This window comes from Cibotium barometz, chromosome 24 (assembly GCF_041138505.1).
Source record: "Cibotium barometz isolate CiBa-2024 chromosome 24, ASM4113850v1, whole genome shotgun sequence".
NCBI classification, from domain to species: domain Eukaryota; kingdom Viridiplantae; phylum Streptophyta; class Polypodiopsida; order Cyatheales; family Cibotiaceae; genus Cibotium; species Cibotium barometz.
The window spans coordinates 30,011,254-30,032,296 of NC_141069.1; the positions used below are offsets into that span (position 1 = coordinate 30,011,254).

At 43.6% G+C, this 21,043-nt stretch overlaps 3 pseudogenes; 2 read left to right on the forward strand and 1 right to left on the reverse strand.

Annotated features, from left to right (window-relative positions):
• The first annotated feature begins 6,109 nt into the window (after positions 1-6,109).
• On the forward strand, positions 6,110-6,566 carry LOC147625160 (heat shock protein 82 pseudogene; annotated as a pseudogene).
• Positions 6,567-14,479: 7,913 nt separating this feature from the next.
• LOC147625161 (heat shock protein 82 pseudogene) lies at positions 14,480-15,310 on the forward strand (annotated as a pseudogene).
• Positions 15,311-19,486: 4,176 nt separating this feature from the next.
• Positions 19,487-19,998, reverse strand: LOC147625162 (uncharacterized; annotated as a pseudogene).
• Positions 19,999-21,043: the final 1,045 nt, after the last annotated feature.

The window sequence follows — 21,043 nt, forward strand, 5'->3', positions numbered from 1 at the left end:
AAAGAAGACACACATAACGCACCCATGCACATCATAAAAACTCACATTTGGGCACATTATGCACTTTCATAAGCTCTACACAACCCAAGCATTACACAATCTTGGAATAGCTTATGGAGGTTCGTCAAATTCCTATGGGGCCCTCACTCAAGCACTCCCACTCCCTATAGGAAGAAAGAAGACACACATAACGCACTCATGCACATCATAAAAACTCACATTTGGGCACATTATGCACTTTCATAAGCTCTTGCGAAGCCTAATTTAGCTATTTGCATAGCCCACTCAAGCTCTCATACAAAATCCCACCTTATACTCATGCCCTAGTACCCAAAAATTCTTGTGTGTTAAGAAGCAAGGCAAGGAAGGCTATTTCAAGAGAGTGCTCTCCCCAAGCTCACTTGTCACGAAGGCTGTAACGCCTGTGATGACCGACGGTAGACCGGATGGCCAGACAGGGCTTTAGCGTCAACGCCTCGGTCCGAGCGCCGAGGACGTGGCCATCCGAGGTTCATCAGTGGGAGAGGATACCCATGCGGAGTCATGAGCGGCCATGCTAGTGTGGACGGCAGGCCACACACTATATAGCCTGGGGGATGAGGGGCAATCCTCATTCTTCCTTTGCAGCGTGAGCCTGAGGCCTGGGTGGTGAGCCTGAGGCCGTCCCCTCCTATAGTAGCACCCGTAGCGGCGCTATGGAGATCTAACATTGGTATCAAAGCTTGGCGTCGGGATCGCGAGTGGCATGCGAAGTGGGCCCAACCGTTTAATGATTGGCTCTCAATCAAAATTGGGGGGATAACCTTATCCAAAAGGTCTTCATCATCTTCTACAGCAACAAGAAGCCGTGTACACAGAAGAAGTTGGCCATAGCTGGAAGGAAGGGTTTCTATTTTCTCTCTATTCTCCTTTTTCTCTCTCTCTCCCTTACACACACCCAAGCTCTCCATTGCAGGTAAGCAATTTCTGTGTTTTTTGCTTTGGAGCTTGTCAATTTTGTGTTTAACTCTCTCTAGGAGAAGAGGTCGACTGTGTAATATCACACTGTGTGTGTGGGAATCATGTAAGGGGGAAGATGGCAAGCCATGCTATGGAGGCCGGACTTTCGACTTTAGCGTGGGCGCTTCCCCTTTGCCTATTCGGGGCTTCCTGGATTTTCTTGCACAGGCTTTTGCAAAGGCAGAGGCAACGAAGGCTCCTAGCTCTTTGCGTAGAGACCCAACAGGTCTTTCGTGTTGTGGATGGCCGGGGGAGAAGGAGCCGCCCGGCCAGCCATGCTATGCAGGCGGCCTGCCCAAGGGCGGCCAGCAGCCCAGTGGGCGGCTTGCCTGGTGCTGCAGGGCGGCCAGCTAGGCTAGCGCCGGTGGCGGTCAAGCGGCCAACCAGGCCAGCGCCGGCAGCAGTGGCAGCCTGGCCGGATGCAAAAAAAAAAAAAAAAAAAATCCAACACCAGGGTGGTTCATGCACAGGTTCCCGCGCAGGGGAAAAATTTATAGCAGCAAGGGGGTGTCCCCGTAAATTTTTTTTGGGGGGGAAAAAGTTTTACACAGCACCACGGGTTGGTTCCCACAGCGAGATGATATTTGTATTTGGGGAGACATGTTTCGGTGAAGCTGTTCTCGTAGAGGGACACACGAGACTTGATGACTGCCTCCTTTTACGGCTCCAAGCAGTTGTTCGCATGATAACTGTCAATTAATTCTTTTTATGAGTTGCACGCACCTTTCTCTCGGATCGGAGGATCTTGGAGTAGTGACGCTTGTAGAGGCTCACAACGCAACACAAATCGGCAGTCAATGACAGTTCGGGCGACCATAAGGGGGGTGACTATTCTCTCTCCACTGCTCATTTTATTAGCGTTTTTGTAATTTCCAAGTTCTCGCATTTTTATTTGTGCAAGAATTAAAATATGTCTGCTAGGCATAGTGTGTCTCCATCGCCTTCTACTTCTCTAGGGTTTTTCAGGACTCTTGTCCTCGATCGTGAGTTTGACCTCGACGACCTCGACCGAATTGTCAGGCCATATATGCCCGACTGTTGTCTGGTCCGGAGTGCGCTCATCAATCACGCGTGATCTGGCAGTGCCCTCCTCGTCTGTTGACCCCGCCTTAGGACCCAGCGAGCCCGCAACGGCCGCAGTAGCAAATGACCCCTTTCTGGCCGAATGAGCCAGATGACATGAACACCGACGTCGCCGAGGGGAATAAGGAGGACCTCTTGGAATATGACGACGATGATTATGACCTATTGGCCCCTACCGGCCGACGTCCTGACAAAGACGGAGCTCTCTAGTGGACTTTTCAAATATCTTAATGCAAAACTGAACAATATGAACAAAGTCCAGGCTGACTTAGTCACGATGCTACAGAGCATCTCCACACGGTTAGACGCACTAACAGCCGCCTCGGTTAGTACTCCGACTCCTTGTGGTAGACAAGCTCCTGCGGCATGGGTGAGCATAGCCTCACCAGTGGTGGTTGCAGGAGTACAGGCCGCATACGGGGCCATTCATAGAGACAGCTTCATCGATTTTGAAAGACTTGAAGCCGCCTAGTTTTGGTGGCGAGGAGAAGGAGAGAAACAAGGACTCGGTCAACATGTTTCTAGGGAAGTGGTCATGCGCCTTGCACGCGCTGCTACAGCACCCTAGCTGGGTGCAGCCCATAGAGGCTAGCCTCTCATTAACCGGCAAAGCATACAAGTGGTGGATGAGTTTGACAACTCTTCCTGCCACTTGGACGGAGTTTGAAACGATGTTTCAAAAAGAGTTTTTGCCTGTAAATGAGGCGGAGAGAAGCTGGGAGTTATGGGACAAGTGCTCGATATGGAGAACAAATCCCTGACTCAGTACATTTTAGACTATAGGGAGATAGTACTCAAGCTAAAGGGGATCGATGCATTCTAGACATTGTGAGGCTTTAAAAGAGGCCTCAAAGATGATCACCTTGAGTACATAGGGCCCTTAAAGCCTAAAGACTTAGCAGAGGCAATTAAGTATGCGCAGATATTTGATGACATCAAGCGTCGTAGTGCACGTCATGGTTCGAGCATGGCCAAGGGTAGTGAGAAGAGGAGGTGAAGCCTTAAAAGAAAAGGGTTCCGCAGTGATAAGTAAGGGGATAGGACGGACCAGGGAGGACAGGGTGGTCATTGGTCTAAAAAATTGCGACCATCCAGGAAAAAAAGAGACAACGAAGTCCAAAAGAAAGAGCAGTATATTAAAGCGCAAAAGGAAAATCGTTTCTTTAATTGCAACGATGTAGGGCACACAAAGGCTGAGTGTCCAAAGCTTAAAGCCAGCATGAGCGGCAACAAGCCCAAAAGAGATGGTAAATCCTGTAGGCAGTTGCATACAGTGCAGAGACTCCCTCTCAGTTCCGCAGAGTTCAAAGAGGTGACATGTGTCATTCTGATGAGCATCACGCTTGTTCGGTGGCACCAGCGATGTGACAGCCTACTGTAGGTCTATATGACATTGTGCGCATGTATGGCACCATAGGTGGCCGTAGAGTCACAGTTTTTATCGATGATGGAGCTAGCCACAACTTCTTGAACTACTCGTTAGTCAAGAAGTTGGGGTTGACTGAGACCCAGAGCGATCATGAGTATACTATTGGCCTAGCCAACGGGTATGACAAAACGGTATGGAATACCGTAGTATTGGGGGTCCCATTATCTATGCAAGACTATGAGGCTCCGCTTGACTTTCAGGTCATGCACTTAGCCAGAGCAGACGTATATCTAGGCAAGGAGTGGCTGTATGGCTTGGGCCCTAGTCTCGGAGTTACCTACATAATACGCTACGTTTTGAGCATGAAGGTAGAGTCATTACCCTGCAGGGCGACCGTACTGTCCCCGCCACACCACTTATTTCCTCCATGGAGCTGTGCACAGCGGTCCGCAGAGGCAAGATAATAGCAGAGGTATATGCTTGTTACCCTCTTTTAAATTCTGTTTGTGTAGATAAAACTGTAGATGATGTTTGCATAGACAAACAAGGAAAACAAAATAGCCTTGGACGAGACCCACTGTTTGAAAACCCTGTTTGGCATGCATGCGATTCAAACAAGAAAAAATCCAAGGCGAAAGAGACATTAAAGAAAAAGTACATAGATACTTTAATGAATTTCTTAGAGGAATTTCAGGATGTTTTTCCTGATGATTTGCTAGATGGCTTACCACCATCTCGAGAAGTAGACCATGGCATCGAAGTTATGCCAAGATCAAAACCAATAAGCAAACCTGCTTATAGATTAAGCCACTCCACGGCACAGGAGGTGGAAAAACAATTGACAGAATATTTGAACAAAGGCTTTATTCGGCCTAGTTCAAGTCCATAGGCATCGCCTATTCTTCTAGTAAAGAAGAAAGACGAATCTATGCGGATGTGCATAGACTATAGGGCTCTTAATCAGATACCGATTAAGAACAAGTATCCCATGCCATGCATGGATGAGTTATTTGATCAACTCTATGGATCGAGATACTTTACAAAAGTAGACCTGAGATCAAGGTATCATCAAGTTAGAATTAAAGCAGAAGATGTTGCGAAGACAGCATTTAGGATCCGTTTTTTGGGCATTTTGAGTTTTTGGTTATGCCATTTGGGCTAACCAATGCTCCAGTGACGTTTATGACGCTGATGGTGGACAGCATTTTACCTCCATATCTGGGAAAATTCGTAGTAGTTTTCCTAGATGATATTCTTGTGTACAGTATGACACGGAAAGAACACATAGAGCATTTGCGTCTAGTGTTCGAGTTGTTGCGAGAGCACAAACTATTTGCAAAGAAGAGAAAATGTGAATTTTTTGAAACAAAAATTCACTACCTTGGCCATATTATATCCGCTGATGGTACGCGGATGGAGCCAAAAAAAGTAGAGGCTATTCTTAAATGGCCAGTGTCGAAGAATCTCAAGGAACTGTAGATTTTTCTTGGCATGTCGGGGTTCTACCGACAGTATGTGAAGGACTACGCGAAGATCGCAGTCCCATTGACTGTCCAGTTAAGGTCAACAACTAAAAATATTAGTTGGGGGGAAGCCCAACAGAAGAGCTTTGATAAGCTCAAGGTGGCCGTAGTAGCTAAACCTGTTTTAACTATTGTCGATCCAAATGAGCCGTTTGTCTTGGAAACAGACGCTAGTAATGAGGCCATTGGGGCCGTACTTATGCAAAGGGGATGCCCAATTGCATTTGAGGGTAAAAAGTTAGATCGTGCGCAGCGTTGTCGTGCCATGGCACGTCTATGGTGTGAAACCATGCATGTGAGGCCATTAAATATAAATCTAGATGCATGGGATTAAGTGCCATGACTCGAGTCATTTTATGATGCCTATGTACATATGTTCATATTGTAAATGAGGTTCAATAAGACGAGCTGAGGCTGAGCCAGGTCTCGAAGCCTCTGTACATAAGTGTGGTGTGAATCATGAAGTTTTTATGCTTATAGTAAACCTTGAGGTAGCACGAATTATCAATGAACCAAAAGCAGCATCACTTTCTTATGGGGCTGACAAGAAAGAGGGATTAGTTGCAGTTTTTGATCTTGATGGAGGCACAAGAAAGACTGAAGGACCAGCAACTGAGGTAGCACGAATTATCAATGAACCAAAAGCAGCATCACTTTCTTATGGGGCTGACAAGAAAGAGGGATTAGTTGCAGTTTTTGATCTTGATGGAGGCACAAGAAAGACTGAAGGACCAGCAAACTGATCACTTCTAGAGAGGGAGTAGATAATATGGTTGAAGATGCATCCATGCAAAATGGCATTATGAACGTTTCTTATGGGACGGTAGAAGCTTTAAAAGATGCTAGCAATGCTGAGAATGCTAAGGTTACATCACCAGAGAGGAGGAAACATTTACATTGCTGAAGGAAGAAGGACTACGGGCAGCTGAGGCAGAGCTAAAGGCTTGTGAGCTCGTCCTTGCACAGTATGAGGTAGATTTTCTAAGTATTAAGAGCTTAAAGGAAGAGCTTCAAAAGGAGGCTTTGAGAACATCAACAGCTACAAAGATGGCAAGAGCAGTTACTGGGGGAAGCGAGTGAGGAGTTGATTCCCGAGTACCTTGGCTTTGTCAAAGGTACGGTTGATTCAGAAGATTTGCCCCTGAACATCTCTCGTGAGATGCTGCAGCAAAACAAGATCCTGAAGGTTATAAGGAAAAATCTTGTTAAGAAGTGCCTCGAGCTGTTTACAGAGATTACAGAGAACAAGGAGGATTTTGACAAGTTTTATGAGTCTTTTGGAAAGAACATTAAACTTGGAATCCATGAGGATAGTTCCAACAGGGCAAAGCTTGCCGACCTACTACGTTATCATTCTACTAAAAATGGTGATGATATGACTAGTTTTAAAGACTATGATACACGTATGAAGGATGGGCAGAGTGACATCTATTGCATCACTGGCAAAAGTAAGAAGGCTGTGGAAAATTCTCCTTTCCTTGAGCGTCTGAAGAAAAAGGGCTATGAGGTACTCTTTTTGGTTGATGCAATTGATAAATATGCAGTTGGACAGCTTAAGGAGTATGATGGCTAGAAACTTGTGTCTGCAACTAAAGAGGTCTGAAGCTGATAAGAATGATAAGTCTATGAAAGATTTGGTCCTACTACTGCATAAAACTACGCTTCTTACCTCTGGATTCAGCCTTGAGAACCCCAACACCTTTGGAGGAAGGATTCACAGGATGTTAAAGCTGGGCTTGAGTATAAATAATGATGCTTGTGCCTCGACAGATTTTGATGCAGACATGCCGCCTCTTAAAGACGATGTTGATGCAGAGGGCAGTACGATGGAGGAAGTGGACTAATTTAACCTCTTAAGAGGTAGCTGGTTTACAGTATAGCCCGCAGGTCAAGGTGGCGTCTTGCATGGGAAAAATAGGAAGGCATTTTTTTAAAAAAGGAATATCCGAATTCTAAGCAAAAAAAAGGAGGCGCAGCGTATTTTTATTTTGGGAAACGCGAGTTTTGGGCTGCAAAAGGAATTCGGCCCGAATTCCTTGCAGGAAAAATCAGAAATAACGGGGCGATGCATTTTTGAGAGAGAGAAGTGTGCAAAAAAGGGAGGGGAAAAAACCAGAGCTCGATTTTTGCAGATTATCTTGCTTTGGAGTTATAGCTTCTGTTCGAGCCTTGTAGGGGTTAGAATTGGAGAGTAATAGAAGCTTCATTTAGTAATATGCATTCCAAAAATTTTCAAATATGAAGCGAACTACTACCCGATTTCATGCAAGAAGAGAATTCGACGTAGAAGCTCATGGAGATGACATGAAATTCGATTTTTGTGAAACAGAGATAAGCTTTTTTATGAATTCGATTTCAAAAAAAATTGTAATTCCTTAGAGTGGTAAAGGTTTTAGTTTTAAGGCTTTAATTACCCCAAAAATAAAAACTCTTGGTAAAAGCCTTAATGCTTATGGCCTTAGAGATTGGAGAGTTTTTCTTGAATTTGAGAGTTTTGGAGTTTGAATGTTCCAAAGTTTAAGGCGGTTTTGATTCTGGAACCTTGTAAACAGAATGGTTGATTGGATCTTAGTTTTGTGAACATGAAGCTTTTGGAAATTACATGATGATGTATATACACCATATGTTATTTTTGCTTTTGTGAGTTGTTGGAATCTGAAAGCAGGTTTTCATGAGATCAAGAGTCATCTTGAAATGATGATGTTGGCAATATATGAAATATGTGATGTGAATGGTCACATGTATTTGGAAATCTTTTGAAGATTGTGTTGTGCCTACATGTGTTATGTATGAGGCACTTGGATAAAGGGTCAGGAGATCTATGCTTGGAACTGGTCATGCTCTTGATACATAACTTATGTGCAATCATCAAGTTGAATTTGGGAATGTTTTGAAGTGAATTGGCACATGTACATGTCATCCAAAATGGAGATGGCTTATGCCCCTTGAAGAGATATATATTCTATTTCCTTGCTGAGATTTGAAACAACTCTCACAGCCAGAAGTCTCGCACTTGCCCAGCAATACCGCCCACGTCACGACAGCTTTGGTAAACCCGACGTGAAACTGCTGGGGTGAGAGTTAGTGGTGAAATACACAGTGCAAGCTATGGCTGAGAATCCTGAGGGACAGGGGGTTCATTTTGGCCCTGGGCTTATGCACATGTTTCAGATGTTTACTATGTATATGCAACAGCAACAAGTAGCTGAGAGGGGGCAAATTTCCACGACTAAAGCACTGTAGTCAATCGTGAAAAAGGTGGATCAATTTGATGGTAAAGACATCACAAAGTACCTGCGCAATTACGCAAAGGAAATGGAGCTAAACAGGGTGACTGAGGAGGATATGGTTCGAAGCTTTGAGCTGGTATGTGTGCCTGAAATAAGAGAGCGCATAAGAGGATTACAGGCAGGACATGGTGGCAGAAACTGGGAGGAGTTCAAGCTTGCTTTGAAGGCAAAATATTTCATGGAGGATTTCGAGCGGGTGACCAAGCGAACTTTCTTGGAGTGGGTTACAAAACCCAAAATTGGAATTTCTGCCACAGAATTGCTAAGAGAGTTTGAGAAGCACTATGCCCAGCTGTGTCAAGGATAGAGCGCACAACCTTAGACAGGGAAAAAACAGAGTTCTTCTTACAAGCAGCTGGGAAAGATCTCCAAGAAAGACTAGAAATTCTTCTTGAGGATAAGGATACGGAGCAGGGGTTAAAGAATGATTGGAGTGATGTCGAGGATGTGGTCACCATGCTAGCAAAGCGGCAACGAAGGAGGGATAAAATGGTGATGAGCTCGGCGACTCCTATAACTGTTACCTCTGAGAATCTACCAAAACCTGCTCTGGTGCAATCCCAAAGGTAGAAGGGCCGATGGATGAGCTTATTAAGGGTATGCGAGACCTAAAACTGAAGATGTCTAGGATTGAGGAAAAAGGGCTACCATTAGGGCAGGCTTCTATGCAAAGGCCTCAAAGCAAAGAAGGGTTTACATTCAGATGTATATGGTGTGATGACCCAGAACATGCGAAGAAAGACTGTGCCAGCTATAAGGAAGCTCTCAGAAACCAACTTGTATTTTTTAAAGATGGAAAAATCCACCTTACAGAGACTGGTCTTCCGTTAAGCACAAACTTTGGGAAAGGAGGGATGAAAAAGCTGGTTGAGGATATGGCTGCTAGCCATGCCATCTCTATGGTTGAGGTAGCAACCTATGGATTAAAAGCCGGACTATCAAAGCAAGAATCTGAGAAGGATGAAGACTATGAGAGTGAAGATTTTTGGCCATCAACAATGGAGCTAATTGCGTCAAAGAAGGTGTCTAAGCAGGCTTTGCATGAGGCAAAGAGACTATATACGTCTTGAGACTAGATGGGAAGAGCCTGTGGATTCTTTATCTATTCATGCCTACATTGCAAAATGCCAGAATAATGAGGCACATGTAGAGGAAAGGCGTAAGAGGGAAAATGAGGAAGGAGGGTCATCAAAAAGGGTCACTCGTGGTAATGGAAAGAAGGACCCTGGGCCATCACATGTGCCTCCGCCACATAACCCAGCCTCCACAAGAAGTATCAATGGAAGAAGCGCCAGCAAAGATGAAGCATGAGAAGGAGAAGGGTAAAGGGAAAAGTCCGCTCTACAAGCTCCAATATGATATTGAAGCCGCAACAGATCTCAAAAAGGTGCTAGAAGAAAGGATTCTAAACAGTAGGGTGGAGTTTACACTAGGGGAAGTCTTGGGGATTGCAAAGAAAGAATTCCATGATGAGATAATTGATATTATACGAAGGAAAAGGCAGTCCATAATTGAATGTATTCCATCACAGGGAGAGACAAGCACTTCCAAGACTCATGGAGTACAGGTACAGCAAAAGGAGAAGAGAGAGAGAATGTGGTGGAATGTAATCACTCTGCTGAAGGAGCACGACAAGTGCGCTTTGTGGATGAGGGTGATAAAAAAGAAGTTCTTGCAAAAAGTCATTACTCCAGGAACCATTGGGCAAGGGCCACCATTGAAACCCTTGTCAAAATAGGAGACTTGGAAGAGCCGTATGTTGCCTTAATTGATCATGGGTCTGAAATAAATCTTATGGCCAAAAACCTCTACAATAAATGTAAGTGGCCAATGGATGTAGATCATGGGTGGATGATTAAGGCGGCTAATAACTCATCTGGAGAGCTCTATGCAACCTGTCCAAATGTAAGGATAACTATAGGGAATGTGAAAGATGATCAGAACTTCTTTGTCCAGGAGATGTCGTCGTATCCCCTCATCCTTGGGCAACCCTATATTACAGCTGTGAGGATGGAGACAAAGGTCTTAGATGATGGCTCAACATATGCAAGAATAAGGAGCAAAGATGGCGAGAAAGCTGTACAGTTCTTGACAGTTTACATTAACCGTGAAAGGAACTGCGAGTCTCTTCGAGAATAGTCACTCCCAAAGATAAACAGAGAATTCATGAACTACAGCGAGATGAGGAATTTTGGCCAGGTGCCATTGTAAAGCGGGATTGCAATGGTACAAGGGGTAATGAGTTCTCGCAAGACTCAATCAATGTAAATAACTTTTCAGCAAACTTTCATAGATTCTCTAGCTATGGGTCAATAGTCTTTGTAAAAAGCAAGGATTTGAAGCGTGGTATACGTCAATATGTACAAAATGTACAAAAAAGTCTTGAGCAATGTGGTCTTTTGGAGAAAAATGAGTTTATTTCAGGTGTGCTTGACGAGGTGTCATTTGTGGATACTATGGATGAGCTTTTTGCCATGAAAAACGCATGCTTACAGGGTGGAAATGAGATAGTAAAAGTGTCATCTGTGGGGATGTATGATATAATCCGGGAATTTGAGGGAATGGAATGTAGAAACATGTATTGTGAGATGGATGCTCGTGTTGATACAAAGTATAAAACGGTTGCAAAGAAGGTGAAACTAGTTGCCTTGCCCTTGCCACCAGAAAGCAAGGAGAAAATAGATGAAGCCTCTATGCAACCGAATCTCAGAGATCCGAAGAAAATTGGACATAAGTTTACACAGGAAACCCTAAAAGAGCTGAAGATTGGTGACAAGGATTTCCTGTTACCAGTTGAAAAGGAATGCTTTGAGGAGATGCTTGTAAAACATGGGAAGGCCTTTGCTTTTCAGCCGCATGAGATAGGTTGTGTTGATCCAAGCGTAATAGCGCCAATGGTGATCTTCACTGTTCCACATGTGCCCTGGAACCTGCGAGACCGATTCCAGTACCAAAAGCTCTCTTGCCAAAGCTGATGGAATTACTAAAAGAAAAGATCAGGATGGGAATTTTGGAGCCATCATGCGCTCCATACTCCAACAGATGGTTTACCGTGCCAATGAAAAATGGAGCATTGTGCTTCATTCAAGACATGCAACTTGTAAACAAGGTCACAATCAGGAATGTGGGAGCATGTCCGATTGTGGACGAGTTTGCAGAAGCATTTGCAGGGAAAGCTATATACTCTATGGGTGACCTGTATTCGGGATATGATCAGTTCCAGCTGGATATACAAAGTAGGGACTTGACCACAATGAAAACTCCTTTGGGTTGTTGGTAAGGATGTGCACCTTACCACAGGGAGCCACCAACTCAATGGCACATATGATGAATGGTATGAATAAAGTCTTGCAAGACTTCATTTCTCAAATAACTATGCCTTTTCTAGACGATGTGCCCATAAAGGGCTGTGATGAGAAAGATAAAGATGGGGATTTGGATTTGAAGGGGTGCCGCAAATTTGTGGCAAATCATATAAAAGGTTGTGACAAAATCCTATCCAGGCTTGAAGAGGTGAATCTTACTTTGTCTGGAATGAAATCAGTGTTTGGGGTTGGTGAAATACTAATCGTGGGGCATCTTTGTAATACTAATGGACGCTGACCTTGTCCAGCCAAGATAGATGCAATACAAAGAATGAAAGAGATATGCATTAATATTACAGAGGTGAGGAGATTTCTTGGTGCATGTGTCTTTTATGTTATATGGATCCCACATTATGCACATGTAACAGATCCTCTCTACCAATTTTTGAGGAAAAATCAGAGATTTTTATGGAATGCCATATTAAAGCTATGCGGAAGCTGAAATGTCTGCTCCAAACATCACCTACTCTAAGGAAGGTAGATTATGAGTGTGGCAGGCCTGTGATTATAACAGTTGATACTAGTCCTACTGGGATAGGATGGGCAGTAGGGCAAGATGATGAGGATGATCACAGGTATGTAATCAGGTTTGGAGCAAAGGTACTAAGCATTCGCCAACGAAATTATCCGCAGATCAAGAGGGAGTTATGGGGAGTAGTCATTGCCTTAAAATGTGAAAAAGAATATCTCATTGGGACATCCGTGCTTGTGGAAACTGACTGCTTGCCACTCCTTGGGATGATTGCAAGCTGCACCACTCCAGATATCGCTATGCTCAGGTGGATTGCCTATATCAAGTCACTAAATCTTGAATTTGAGCATATTGCAGGGAAGGATAACCCAGTTGCAGATATGCTATCAAGAGCCAGGTATGAAGATGAAGAAGGGATGATTAGTGACATTGATGATGTAGGCACAAAGTTCTATACTACTGCACATGCAAAAGGGGACCATGCTTGCTTATCAAATACACTTGAGTCTTTTACTGAGGAAATGTATGAAGGAGATTGGTTGCTTATTGGCCAATACTTGAGTACCTTGACAAGGCAGGAAAATTGGTCTGACTTAGAATTCAAGAGGATCCGCAGAAAGGCATATGGGTATTTTCTAAAGAATGGATACCTGTGGAAGCATCCTAAGTAGAGGAATGCTATGCCACACAGAGAGTTATATGTGATAAAGAGACTCAAGGGAAGCTCATGAAAGAATTCCATGAGAGTCTCTGGGCTGGACATCGAAGCGTGTGGGCCACCTTTACCGAAATAAAGGAAAGATATTGGTGGAAAGGAATGTACAAGGATGTATCCCAATATGTGGAAACATGCATGGTATGTCAAATGTACTCGAATGTGCGACATCGTGATGGCCTGCAACCAACCTACCCACCTGCCATGCACTACAAATGGGTAGTGGATCTAGTTACAATGCCCTTGGGAATCTAGCAGATGCGGTACGTAGTACTTGCAAGAGAAGACGTGACAAATCAAGTAGAAGGGCGTGCTGTTAGAACAAAGAGCATGGAAACATTATGCAAATTTCTCTTGGAAGATGTGATTTGCCAGTGGTTGTGTTGGAAAAATAACAGCTGACAGGGGTGAGCTAGATGCTGAAGAAGCAAGGGAATTCTTTTCTAGAATTGGCATCAGATTGGCCCTAACATGTGCTTACAACCTTGAGGGCAATGGTAAAAGCGAGCGAGGACATCCTCCAATCATTAAAGCTTTGGCTAAGGCATGCAGAGGAAGAATGCGGGAGTGGCCAAGGCTGCTACCATATGCTTTATGGGCTGACCGTACAACTCATAGCTCAGTGTGACAGGATACATGCCTGCAGAATTAATGTATGGTCAGAAGCCGGTAATGCCAGTTGAAGAAGTAGTCCCAACTTGGAATGTATTACCCTGGGTGGAAGAATTGAACAGGGAAGACCTCCTTGCATTGCGAATGAGGCAGTTGGAGAGAAGGCCTGAAGATGTAGAGCTTGCTAAAAGAGCTTGCTAAAGCTCTTTTGAAAGATGCAAGGGTGAAAAATAAAGAAAGATTTGATAGAAGACACAGACTCCGGCCAAAACCCATTGAAGAAGGTGATTGGGTCCTAATGTATTATAGTAGTCTTGACAACCAGTTCACTGTGCAAAGAAAGTTTGCAAAAAGATGGTTTGGCCCTTACATTGTCAAGCATGTGCATGGAAATGCCACGTATACCCTGTGTGAGCTTGATGGAACAAAGATAAAGAATCTTGTAGCAGGCAAAAGGATCAAGATGTTTAAAAAAGGCATGACAGTGATCCTTTTGATTCGCAGGAGGCTCAAGATGAGAGGCTTGATAGTGATAGCATGGATATGGTTGAAGAGGAAGAGGATGATCTTCCTGGTAATGTAGAAGATGAAGACGACATCCAGATATATGTGGATCTTGATGATGATTTGGCACATACCAGAGCATGTGCAGGTTTAGAGGGGGCCGATGTCGTGCCATGGCACGTCTATGGTGTGAAACCATACATGTGAGGCCATTAAATATAAATCTAGATGCATGGGATTAAGTGCCATGACTTGAGTCATTTTATGATGCCTATGTACATATGTTCATATTGTAAATGAGGTTCAATAAGACGAGCTGAGGAGCCAGGTCTCGAATCCTCTGTACATAAGTGTGGTGTGAATCATGAAGTTTTTATGCTTATAGTGAACCTTGAGGTAGCACGAATTATCAATGAACCAAAAGCAGCATCACTTTCTTATGGGGCTGACAAGAAAGAGGGATTAGTTGCAGTTTTTAATCTTGATGGAGGCACAAGAAAGACTGAAGGACCAGCAACTGATCACTTCTAGAGAGGGAGTAGATAATATGGTTGAAGATGCATCCATGCAAAATGGCATTATGAACATTTCTTCTGGGACGGTAGAAGCTTTAAAAGATGCTAGCAATGCTGAGAATGCTAAGGTTACATCACCAGAGGAAACATTTACATTGCTGAAGGAAGAAGGACTAAGGGCAGCTGAGGCAGAGCTAAAGGCTTGTGAGCTTGTCCTTGCATAGTATGAGGCAGATTTTCTAAGTATTAAGAGCTTAAAGGAAGAGCTTCAAAAGGAGGCTTTGAGAACATCAACAGCTGCAAAGATGGCAAGAGCAGTTACTGGGGGAAGCGAGTGAGGAGTTGATTCCCGAGTACCTTGGCTTTGTCAAAGGTATGGTTGATTCAGAATATTTTTCCCTGAACATCTCCCATGAGATGCTGCACAGCAAAACAAGATCCTGAAGGTTATAAGGAAAAATCTTGTTAAGAAGTGCCTCGAGCTGTTTACAAAGATTATAGAGAACAAGGAGGATTTTGACAAGTTTTATGAGTCTTTTGGAAAGAACATTAAACTTGGAATCCATGAGGATAGTTCCAACAGGGCAAAGCTTGCCGACCTACTACGTTATCATTCTACTAAAAATGGTGACGATATGACTAGTTTTAAAGACTATGATACACGTATGAAGGATGGGCAGAGTGACATCTATTGCATCACTGGCAAAAGTAAGAAGGCTGTGGAAAATTCTCCTTTCCTTGAGCGTCTGAAGAAAAAGGGCTATGAGGTACTCTTTTTGGTTGATGCAATTGATAAATATGCAGTTGGACAGCTTAAGGAGTATGATAGCAAAAAACTTGTGTCTGCAACTAAAGAGGTCTGAAGCTGATAAGAATGATAAGTCTGTGAAAGATTTGGTCCTACTACTGCATAAAACTGCGCTTCTTACCTCTGGATTCAGCCTTGAGAACCCCAACACCTTTGGAGGAAGGATTCACAGGATGTTAAAGCTGGGCTTGAGTATAAATAATGATGCTTCTACCGCCTCGGCAGATTTTGATGCAGACATGCCACCTCTTAAAGACGATGCTGATGTAGAGGGCAGTACGATGGAGGAAGTGGACTAATTTAACCTCTTAAAAGAGGTAGCTGGTTTACAGTATAGCCCGTAGGTCAAGGTGGCGTCTTGCATGGGAAAAATACGAAGGCATTTTTTTAAAAGGAATATCCGAATTCTAAGCAAAAAAAAAGGAGGCGCAACGTATTTTCATTTTGGGAAACGCGAGTTTTGGGCTGCAAAAGGAATTCGGCCCGAATTCCTTGCGGGAAAAATCAGAAATAACAAGACGATGCATTTTTGAGAGAGAGAAGTGTGCAAAAAAGGGAGGGGAAAAAACCAGAGCTCGATTTTTGCAGATTATCTTGCTTTGGAATTATAGCTTCTGTTCGAGCCTTGTAGGGGTTAGAATTGGAGAGTAATAGAAGCTTCATTTAGTGATATGCATTCCAAAAATTTTCAAATATGAAGCGAGAACTACGGCCCGATTTCATGCAAGGAGAGAATTCGCCGTAGAAGCTCATGGAGATGACATGAAATTCGATTTTTGTGAAACAGAGATAAGCTTTTTTATGAATTCGATTTCAAAAAAATCGTAATTCCTTAGAGTGGTAAAGGTTTTAGTTTTAAGGCTTTAATTACCCCAAAAATAAAAACTCTTGGTAAAAGCCTTAATGCTTATGGCCTTAGAGATTGGAGAGTTTTTCTTGAATTTGAGAGTTTTGGAGTTTAAATGTTCCAAAGTTTAAGGTGGTTTTGATTTTGGAACCTTGTAACAAAATGGTTGATTGGATCTTAGTTTTGTGAACATGAAGCTTTTGGAAATTACATGATGATGTATATACATCATATGTTATTTTTGCTTTTGTGAGTTGTTGGAATCTGAAAGCAGGTTTTCATGAGATCAAGAGTCATCTTGAAATGATGATGTTGGCAATATATGAAATATGTGATGTGAATGGTCACATGTATGTGGAAATCTTTTGAAGATTGTGTTGTGCCTACATGTGTTATGTATGAGGCACTTGGATAAAGGGTCAGGAGATCTATGCTTGGAACTGGTCATGCTCTTGACACATAACTTATGTGCAATCATCAAGTTGAATTTGGGAATGTTTTGAAGTGAATTGGCACATGTACATGCAAAATGGAGATGTCTTATGCCCCTTGAAGAGATATATATTCTGTTTCCTTGTTGCTGGGATTTGAAACAACTCTCACAGCCAGAAGTCTTGCACCTACCTAGCAATACCGCCCACGTTACGATAGCGTAACTACTCGGCTTACGAGCGAGAGTTACTAGCGATAGTTCATGCATTGAAAAAGTGGAGACACTATTTATATGGTGCTCCTTTTGAGGTCCAGACGGACCATGAAAGTTTGAAATGGCTTTCAAGTCAAAGTAAACTGAAGGGTAGAAAAGCTCGGTGGGTGGAGATTCTCCAGGAGTTTGACCTTCAAATACGTTACCAGAAAGGTAAGTATAACGTGGTGGCAGATGCACTTAGTCGCATGCCACAATTTAATAAACTTAGTTTCACAGTCTTCAAGAATGATTTCTTGGAGTCACTATGTGGTTTATGTGAGCATGATCCATCTTTTAGAGAGGTCTGGTGTGCTGTACGTGTATGCACTTCTTCATAGACGTAACCACCTCCCTCGTTGGCACGGATTGCTAGTCCGGAGAGAGACTGGCCGAAGGTGCAACAGGAAGGGAAGCGAGAGTTAGTCCGGAGAGACTAGTCGTGTCTTCTAGGTATAGTTTGGAGCCGAAGAGCTCTGACGTAGGCCCTTCATCACCTTTGACTGCCACGGCTTCCAAGGGAGGTAATAAACTTCGTCGTCGGGGGGAGAAATATGCTAATTACTCCATTGACGGGGCGACGGGTACTTACTCTACAAGGGTAGAGTATGTGTACCAACTATTGGTGACTTTCGGGCTCAAATTCTTAAAGAAAGTCATGATAGTCCAAGTGCGGATCATCCCAGGATTCAGGAGACCTATGCACTAGTAAAAAGACAGTTTTATTGGCCTAGTTTGTTTAAGGACGTTTAGACTTATGTGCTATGCACTAGTAAAAAGACAGTTTTATTGGCCTAGTTTGTTTAAGGACGTTTAGACTTATGTGCTGAAATGCAATAAGTATCAGGTCAATAAACACAAACGTCTTAAGGTTGGAGGACTACTCCATCCGTTGTGGAGATTCCTCGGGGGAAATGGGAAAGCATTTCCATAGATTTTATTACTGGTTTACCCAAGACGAGTCGAGGGAATGACTCGGTGTGGGTGGTAGTGGATAGGTTAGCTAAAATGGCAAAGTTTATCGCCACGAAGAAAACTGTTAAAATGCCAGAGTTGGCAAAACTCTTTATTGAACATCTCTACAAGCTATATGGCCTGCCCACAAATATAGTGTCGGATAGAGATAGAAAGTTCAACAGTCATTTTTGGAGGGAAGTCTTCAAAAAGTTGGATACTACTCTGAGTATGAGTACGGCAAAACATCCAAAGTCTGATGGTCAAACTGAAAGAGTGGGATACGTTGCGTTCTTATGTTAGTAAGAAGTAATCTAATTGGGAAGAGTACTTGCCCTTATTGGAATTTGCCTATAACAACTCCAAACACTCAGCGACGACTGGATTTACACCATTCATGTTAATGTATGGATTCCAGCCGAGATCTCCGATGGGCTGTAGGCCTAGAAAAGAAGAAGATTCAATCTGTCAAGGATTTCCTTGAAGGTATGAATGATATGCTCAGAGCCGCACGTGAGAGCATTTGTAGTGCTTAAGATCGCGCTAAAACTTATGCGGATAAAGGACGTAGAAAGGTGACTTTTGCAGAAGGTAACTTTGTATTCCTCAAGGTTCCTGCACAGTCAGAAACCATGAAAACGGGAAAGTGTGATAAACTTTCTCCGAGATATTGTGGTCCTTTTAAAATCCTTAAGAATATTGGGGACGTAGCATATAAACTTGAGTTACTGGAGAGCAGGCCACACACTATATAGCCTGGGGGATGAGGGGCAATCCTCATTCTTCCTCTGCGGGCTGGTGAGCCAGAGGCCCCATCCCCTCCTGTAGTAACACCCATAGCGGTGCTACAGAGATCTAACATCACTCCACCATAGTGAGTTACTCATTTTCCCCTCCACCACAAGCACTTAGTAAAAGAGTTTCTACACACCCATAGCACACCCATTTCTCACTCCCACCACCACCTAAGTTTGTGAGCACAAACATTTAGCTTCATTGGGATTTCCTTACCACTTGTCGCTTTGGACATTTGCATCCTCATCATCACGCGTAACTAATCATACATTTTATAAGAAGGCATTTAGAGGCACCGAGACCCCTCATCTCAAGAGGACAAAATACATTTTGTTGCTCCAAAGGTTTTGTCTCATCTTCTCTTGTTCTCCTTGCTCTTATTCTTTGTGTGTTTTATCCAGTTCTCTTTCCCTTTAAGTGATAGTCTTGTAATTGAGCCACATAAGTGGCTTTTGACTTATTGGTTATGGAAACTAGTTAGTTCATTAAAATCAATTGAAACCCATATGGATGAGTTCCCTTAAAGTAGAGGAACCCATGAGTATCACATTTCTCTCTTTCTCTCGTTTCAGCTCACGTGGCATGGACCGCCCCCCGGGCTCGTCGCTGCCAGCTAGCCTAAAGCCCGCACACATGAACAGTTATCGCTTTCTTGGCTCAACACCCAGTGACAGTTTGAGAACGTGAAAATCAGCAAAAGACTAAGACATCGGGGCTCAAGACTGGAGGTGTAGGGGGTCAAGAACCTGCTATTGCGGGTTTAGGAAATGTAGGGGGTCTTCAACCCACCCCTCTACACACACTATAAGCAGGTAAAAGCTAACAGAGCGTCAACTTTTTAACAGGCTGCTCTAGTTTTGAGCTACTATGGAGGCGGCCTCTAAGCGTCTCTCTCTCTCTCTCTCTCTCTCTCCAGAGTCTCGACCTCCACTGGCCACTCTCTCTCTTCGCTATTGGCTGCGAACACACAGAAAGCAAATTACGAACACCATCTTAGCTCTGATCCTGCCACCACAACTCTCTGCCATGGCAGAGCCCTTGAAAGCCAACAGCACCATAGGGAGGACTTCCTTAAGCCTGCTGTCATCTTCATTGGACACCATGAAAATAGATGCATCTGCTGGCAAAAGCCCAAAGGTGGCTAACCGATTATCACGGACCTCTCATGGTTCAAGACCAAAATATTCTGCGGATCTTATTCCTTCAATGTCTAGTAACAGCACATAATCATACTCTGTCCGCTCTGATGGCACTAGCAGTATGTAGACCCCTCGAGTACACCGGCTAGCACTTGTCTGCTCTACTGCGTACCAAACATTAGGTTGAGCACTGTGCTCTTGCCACTGCTCTGCAAGCCCATCACACTGACAACAAATGTTTTAGCTGGTCTGCCCACCAGTTGCTTCTTGGTTAGGGTATCCAACTCTATCAGGACTGTCTCCACCCAGGCTTTGCAAAACATGCACGCATCACCATCAAGAATCTCCAAGGGAAAGCCATCTAAGAGGTGTTGTGCAGCTAGTGTGGCCAGATGGTGCTGATGCCTAGGAGCAGCCACAAAGATGTGACACAATTCCCTCCGTGCGAGAGAGGGGGACACGGAGCCAGACAGATTGAAGCCCGCGAGGTTCAAGCTGCAGGTGTCTTAGTCACTGCAAGGAGATCAAAGGGAGATCGCATTCAGCTCAGTTAAACTAGCAAAGGGAGAACACATTCGTCAGCACATGCGGCAGATCGCATTTAGCTCACTTCGAAGGGAGAGCGTTTTCGTCATCACCACAAAAGCTAGCAGCACATCACCATTTGCAGCACATCACCATTAGCAGTGCATCACCGTTTGCATCACCATTAGCAACAGCGCATCACCGGTGTTGCGCCTAGTCTGTGTGTGTGTGTGTAGAATGGACACTAGGATCCACCTTCAATATCCACCGCTGGGTCCTTTCAATGCTAATCATCTACAATGGACCGATAAAAAGTGTGTAAAGTCCATATATGGATATGTTCGGGTAGCCTATATGTTCAAGTGCATGAAGCACATATTCAAGTTGTTCACCCAAAAAAAGTGAACAATCCTAGCTATACATTGTCACGAGATGATTTCGTATCACTTAGAGACATCTTAAATATTGCTAGGAAGCATGCAAGTAGTACTCATGAGCTACATTCTAGTGGAGTCCAAAGCGTTCGCATGTGGACACAACAACACTCTCAAGATGTCTTCTACTATGTGGAGATGGATGCTACAAACAATAAGCCATTTGTGCTAGGTATTCAAACACATCAGCAACTTGAGAGGCTCAACATACATAGCAACAATGGGGTCATATCAATGGATTCGATGTTTGGAACAAACTTTTACAAGGTACGCATGTAGTATATATGTACTTTTTTTATGCTACTTTATATGTAGAAATGTTAAGATTCTATCTCATTGAATATTTTCTGTTTAGTTCCAACTCTACAGTGTTCTAGTATTTGATAACTATCAAAATGGAGTCCCAATT